The sequence below is a fragment of the Cyprinus carpio genome, chromosome A22, assembly GCF_018340385.1.
Source record: "Cyprinus carpio isolate SPL01 chromosome A22, ASM1834038v1, whole genome shotgun sequence".
Taxonomy (NCBI): Eukaryota; Metazoa; Chordata; class Actinopteri; order Cypriniformes; family Cyprinidae; genus Cyprinus; species Cyprinus carpio.
The window spans coordinates 3,468,572-3,476,144 of NC_056593.1; the positions used below are offsets into that span (position 1 = coordinate 3,468,572).

The window sequence follows — 7,573 nt, forward strand, 5'->3', positions numbered from 1 at the left end:
TCAGAACAGTTCAAACAATACAAAAACAAACAAACAAACTAAAAATAACAACAACAACAAATTTAGAATTTAATCTAAGGGTTCAGCATCACACACCTGAGATTATATCCCTTTGGTATGTTGTTCTATCTTGTATTTTGCATGCACATTATTATTTTACTTATAGATCCACACACACAAAATGTTGTCCATTTATATTTGCATCAAATTATTAGATAGTTTTTTGTCAAATTCAAATGTATTGTATATGTATTTTAAATAATAAAACACTATGTCAAACCAAACACTATATAATACCCAGGAGGTCTTGAACACTGGACTATAGCACGGAAATAGGGTGTCGTTGGTCCTGGCTAACAGCAGGTAGCAGTAATGCATTATTTTAGTTTTTGATCCACCCTTTAAATGAAGAAAGATGAAGAAGCTCTTATGACAAGTATATGGAATGTATTTCGATTAATGCATAAGAGATGCATATTTTCAGACACTTGGATTGCAAACCTATTTGTTCTTCTAGTGTTCATTCTAAATACATACTGTTGTGAAGTATGAGTACAACTTTATTCACCTTAGTTATTTGCCGTGGTTATTTTTCTTGGCTACATGAAATACCACTTGGTAGCGAGTATGTTTTTATGTAGACTAAGAAAATAATCACAGTGAAAAGCTATACTGTTTCTTTCTAAGCTATACATGCATGACGTTACATGTATAAAATATCTGTCCAGTACAAAGTTTGTTTGAGTGACAGAATATGGGACTTACACGTAGTTCTAGATCAGTTGTATACAAAAAAAAAAAAAAAAAAAAAAAAAAATCCAGAACACACTGATCGGCCTTGTTTGCATGACGAAAATGATGCTATGAATTGCTTTATTACAATGTAAATACTTTTCCTAACATTACAGTGGACTGCCTATAAAATTGCATTACTTAATATATAATACATAAGCACTGTGGTAATCTTCTTTTTTTTTTTTACACTCATTTGTTTTGACTTTTAAAATATAATTAGGGCTTGGGACGTATGTTTCTGTGTTCTCTTCTGTTTCAGGTTGTGTATCCCTTTGCTTTAATGGCAACATATCAGAATGTGTTGCCTCCAGTACCACTGTGTCCAGCGGAGAGCAGTTTTAAAGGAGAATACAGTCAAATGTGCCTTCAGTCCTGTTTAACCCTCAGATGTCCACTCAGATATATGGTTGCCAGTGTTCAGATTGTAAACCTTCCCTTCTAAGCATGACCTGAACCATTTGGGGGACCATCCCTTCTATAAGAAAACAATGAATCAGAAGGTAAAGAGAGAGAAATTACCATGTTTACAGTTATAGAATCTCAGCACGTCTGTCATCAATAATAGGTTAATAAAGACTGAGTTGAAAGGTTTTGTTTTCCATTTCTGTTCAGTCAATGGAAATATAAAAATACAGTTAATGTACAGATACTAAAGATTTCTCCAAGCATTTTGAAGATGCCATGCATTTACTCTGTCTGAGTTTTTCTGTCTCTTCATGTCATTCCAGACAGACTGGATGATGGTGAGATCATATCTCTGTTTGCATTATACCATCTGTTGTCACAATCTTTGTTCATATAGAAATGTCACTGGATGAATACAGTTCATGGCAAAAAGAATGTTTGGAAATTATATCTTCTACTGGCACCCTAAGCAAAAGATACATGTGACCCTGGACCACAAAACCAGTCATAAGATATATAAATAAGAAATATAAATAAACTTTTCATTGATGAATGATTTGTTAGAATAGGACAATATTTGATTGAAATGCAACTATTTGAAAATCTGGAATCTGAGGGTGAAAAAAAAAAAAAAAAAATTAAAATTAAAATCAGAATATTGAGAAAATCGCCTTTAAAGTTGTCCTTAGCAATGTATACTATTAATGATTATACGTTTTTGAAATTTGTTTACAATAGAACATTTACAAAATATCTTCATGGAACATGATCTTTATTTAATATCCTAATGATTTTTGGCATAAAGGGAAAATTGATCATTTTGAGCCATGCAATGTATTGTTGGCTGTTACTACAAATATACCCCAGCGACTTATGACTGTTTTTTTTGCTCTAGGGTCCTATATATAATTGTCTTAAACATTTTTTGGTGAAAATTCTAACATGTCATTTGCATACTGTATATTTTATACATGCTACAGTAGTACAATATCTTACCTCATACTTGGACTGTCAACAGATGGCTCAGACTTGTTTTCTTCATGTCTTCTGTTAAAAAGATAAAAAATCACAGACAATTAAATACTAATTTTGCCTTAATGAAGATGATGTTTTCCTCTCACTATAATACTTGCCCTTTTTAGAGCTCTTGTCACGACAGTAAATCACACCAATAACAGCTGCAGCCACCAGAATAACACCAACAGCACATATTCCCTGCTATAAGACCTAAAGTCCGAACTGAATCTAGAACAGAGGAAGATTATTGTTAGTGCATCATTCATTGGATAAATTCTCTTAATGGACTCTTTTAGAGATACATGGTAGAGAAGTGAAAGACTAATTCCTCTGTTATAAAATATAGAGATCTTTCCATATTGGAGATGATTTATGAAATGTGGGTATATTGCTAAATCATTTGACTGATTATTTTTTTCCACTTTATCTCAGGCATAAATAAATAAAACAACACTTTAGATAAAAATAAATAAAACAACAATATAGTAATAAAACTAACACTGAAATCAAAACTGGCACACTTGAACATTACTGAAAGAGATCAGAAGAGGACTATATATGAAGCTGTCACCCTTTGTAAATAAACTAATACATGTATCATCTATTGTAAATAAATAAAAAAGGAAGCGAATAGAAAACATACTCCTTTTACACTTCTGTTCATTCCCCTCACTGTACCATTCTTTATTGGATTTGTCAGGACCAGAAAGAGAGGCTGGGAAACACAAGGAAACAATAATAATAAATACATATATATATATATATATATATATTATATATATATATATTATATAATATATATATATATATATATATATCTATATATATATAATTTGCATTTTGTATATTTTTTAATTATTTATTTTTCTATAGCCATTTCTAGCTGCAGAAAAACATTCAATCAATCGCTCAACAGTAATTGTTTGTAAAATGCAGTGGGGCATATTACTAATGACTGAATCATCACTAAATGACTCACCACTGATGGACAGACTGAATATCTTTATGGTGTCACCAATGTTGATCTTTTTTTTGATGATTTTTGTGCTGTCACACTCGCTGTTGCTTTGGCTGGTTTCTGAGCTCTTGCTTTTGATGATCTCTGCTTCATAGCGTCCAGCGTGTTCAGATCTGATGTTTGTGATGGTCAGGGATCCAGTCTCAAAGTCCACTGATAGTCTGTCTCTGAATATCTCACCTTCTCCATCATACACACAACTCTTACTGGGATCTCCATTGATTAGGGCAATGAGGGCGTCATTAAAATACCACAGCATCTTGTCACATTCTTTCATGGTAACATCACTTTTTAGAGTGACGATATCTCCCTCCCTCACTGACACAGAGTTTGATCCAACCACACCTGGAGACAAAAATAAACAATAAATACTTAAGAGTGTGTGTGCATTTTACAATGAATTCAACACCACAGAAATTTGATGAATTTTGGAAAATGTGGAGAAGCAGATGTAAATGCAGCATTTTGTAGTAAAAAAAAAAGGAATAGCCGAAAAAAACATGTAACAGCGATTTAACACAAAATTAAGGAAACTAACAAATTGACAGCAATGTATACACAGGATAATAAAATCTAAATTAAACCTTTCATAATTGAATTGTTAAATCACAAAGTAAAAGTAATAGTTTTTACTTTTAAACAAGTGAAAAATCATGCTAATAACATGCTTTTTTTTCAATATATTTTATTTTATTAAAAGAAGATGTTTTTAAAACATTTACTAAGTGCAAACGGTATGAATACACATAAGAAGACTTAAGAAGTCAGTCTGACGTTTTTCATCAAAATTAAAATTTTTATCAGACACCTAGGTTATGTACAGGTTTCTGTCTAAGTATTGTACTTCTGAATGGGTTGAAGTTCTAGTATTTGATGATTGTATAATATGTGCAGAGAGCATTCACTCAGTATCTCATTTTTGACAGATGTGGCTTTTAGAGGCTTTTTCATTGGAAGTCTTGGAACATTAAGTAACAATAACAATAGAAAAGACATTTGAAAAACATAATATTTTATGTCTCAAAACCACTATCATGGATGAGCACAAAAACAGACACACAAGCACACACTCGAATGCAATCATGCAGACATATCCCTGTCCTCGTTTATGCCTACATGACATATGACCTAATAAATATAGACTCTAAGCATTGAAATAAATTATAAAATCCGAAGACTATTTAATATTGTTGTCTAATAAAACTATTCAAGTGTAAATTATATCATAATTTTGCTAAAATTTACAAAATAAGGTGGAATTCATATATAAGCTCAATAATATACCCTTTGGTGCATAACGTCCATAACATGGACAGATTTATTTTCTGTTACAAATATTGTTAAATAAAATTGGATAAAAATATATTTCTGACATCCTATTTAGTTGAAAAATATTTTTGTACCAAATATCTGTAAATATTTATAAATATCCACTGTAGTGAACACCATGCATCAGAGGGTTAACAAGAGAAGGGTGAACGAAATCAGTTAACACCCAGAAAACATACAGACACTGGAACAAAGGAAAAAGGAATGAACATATGCAATGGAATGGCAATGGAAACAGAAACTAAACATTAGCCTACAGACAGATTTAGATCACAAAAAATCTCTGAGGTGGAAAAAATGTTTTTACAGCCCCAGACATTTAAACCACGATGGACTAAAATACATTCTCAGATTTATTTGACACAACACAGATATGTCTAATGCAAATTTATAATGCATAATCAGCTTTATTCTGTAATTTAATTTTTAAATCTGCATGACTAAAACGAAGAACAATGTATATGTTAAAGTGAGAACTGGGGCCAGTTTCAAAGAAACAAAACAAAACCTAGCTTATTCTAGTTTTACAAGTTAGTCATCCTTTTTTTCTTTTTCTTTAAGACTGAAAATCATGTTACTTCATATCTCTAAATTATACTAAATTACATTATTTAAAAAAAAAAAAAAAAACAGCGACGGGCAAAACAGAAGACAAAGGGTTAAGATAAAGACAGAGTTAATGTGAAATGAAACCGATCCCTAAAAATAAGTACGGTTGAAAATTCATGTAACTTACCATCAATGACAAAAACAAACATAGTGAGCATAATAAAGACTTCCATTATTTTTTTCCTTCACTTGGTCAATCGATTAAATTGTATTCAGACACATTTGCTATACGTCTAATCGATGTCTTCTTTTCAACGATTAGAAAGTAGTTCTGTTAAAAAGTTTTCTTCAGTTCAGTGTAAAGATCGAAAAAGACACACGTGAAGAAAAAAGAAACAATAAAGGACAAGTATTAGGCTACATATTGGTCGCGATGTTCCTGGTTACATGATTGTGACAGTATCCAAAGGTGATGGGTGTGTTTTTATTTAGGAAGGCGAGGCAAATTGTATAATGTCAACAAGCACGATAGCTTACTTTGAATACGATTTCTTAATAATTGTAAGTTAATATTTTAGGTGTTGTTAACCCTGCTGAATAACATCTTAAACCAGTCTCAGCTTGTTTGCTGGTTTCAGCGATTGTGCAGCCAAACAATCTGTTTGTTAACTGCTTTTAAAACCAGCTACACCACTCTAAACCAGTGAAGAGCATTTATGTTAGCTATGAAACAAGGGGAAAAGCGTGTATATTCGAGTATGCAGCGCATTTTAAGTTCCATTTATCATGCCACCAGAAACAGTAAAGGGGATTTAAAACATAACGAAGCAAGTGCTGTCTGATTCACGGGAAGAAACCAAAAAAATGGATTGGATTCAATTCATCAAAAATACTAAAATTAACTTAAATATGATTCATTCAAATACACCCATTATTAATTTAACCTAAGCAATAAATTTACCCAAGCAGATTTGGGAAGTTTTTTTTTGGAAGAGACACTGTCCAAAGCAACTTAACACATGCGAGTTAGCTACACATTTTGGGAAGTTTTTTTTTTTTTGGAGCGAAGAGGTTGAATGTAATTCACGGTATGCGTCACGGTATGCGTCAACAGCTCTGTTTTGTTATATATCAAAGTTAAAACATTCTTTTGTCACATTCATTTACAAAGAAATGTATTTGACCTGATGTGCATATTTACTTGCCTGCATATCGAACATCAGAATCAGAATCAGAATGAGCTTTATTGCCAGGTATGACAGAAGCTCCGCAGTGCAACAGAATGACAGCGACAGAACAAAAAAACACACAATAAAAGATTAAAAAATACAAATAAGTAGCCACCCTTATTTGTAAAAATACAAATAACATCACCACCCTTTGCTGCGAAATCGGAATTAACTAAAAACGTGTTAATTAATTTTTAATTTAATTAATTTAATTTTTATTATAATTAATTTTAATGTAAGGCAGCAAAATAACTGTGATGTTCACTTATTAATAGATCACACCAATCATTGTTTCTGTATTGTTACAGACTCAGCATCTAAAATAATGAAATTAATAAGTGTTATAACAAAAAATAATATACTTTAATAGTGTAGTTCCTTTTAAACTGTTTTCTTGAAAATGCCAATTCATGTTTATTTTTTTTTTTTTTTTTTTTTTTTCACACAGGACTACAACTTCCTGACTTTGCTCAAACAAGATATAACAACAATCCCCCCCCCCCCCCCCCACACACACACACGTTGTTACACTTATGGTGTTCCCAGTCAATAAATAAATAAATGAATAATTACCAGCCTACAAAAATTGCTTATAAATTTCTAATATTGTTACCAAATACTGCGTTCAATTTTTTTTTCTCTTTCAATTAGCACAGCTTTTGTGTTTCTTCTTGGAACCGTTTGATCATAGGCCTTATTGAGCTGAGTTTATGCACCTCAGTTTTTGACTGAACATTGCCTAAATTATCCACACTTTTTTCACTCAAAAACTAAGGTACACAAACTCGGGTCAATGAGGCCAAATTAGGTGTAGGACTTTCAGCACAGCACACAGGTCAATGTAAAGAACACACAATAATATATGTACATGTGGGGTTTGGCAAATATCTATATAGGTGACAGTGGGCTATTTAATTGTCTCACAGATGCTTTATTAAAACACACTGAAAACATAAATGCTATGTTGTTTTAATCCATTATTATTATCGTTGAAACAGCTGAGACTCATGAAGATGAGGTCACTTACATTGAGCCGATGTTCTACAAAAGAAAAGCACAGAAACCGGTAAGATTATTTATTACTAATTCATGCTGTGTGTATCATTTAAACAGTGTGATAAACACAAAAATACAAAACAGAATCATATTAGATATGTTTAAATTCATAAGATCTTTATTCAGTGCGAGAAACAGTGACTCATATGTCATAATACTCAAGACACTTCTTCAA

The 7,573-nt window shown here is 31.8% G+C and overlaps 1 long non-coding RNA gene across 1 annotated transcript; it reads right to left on the reverse strand.

The window, feature by feature from the left end:
- Positions 1 to 542: 542 nt before the first annotated feature.
- Positions 543 to 2,236, reverse strand: LOC109054495. The gene is made up of 2 exons (XR_006153235.1): positions 2,197 to 2,236; positions 543 to 1,270 (listed from the first exon to the last, which is right to left on the reverse strand). It is a non-coding gene; the product is annotated as an uncharacterized LOC109054495 (long non-coding RNA).
- Positions 2,237 to 7,573: the final 5,337 nt, after the last annotated feature.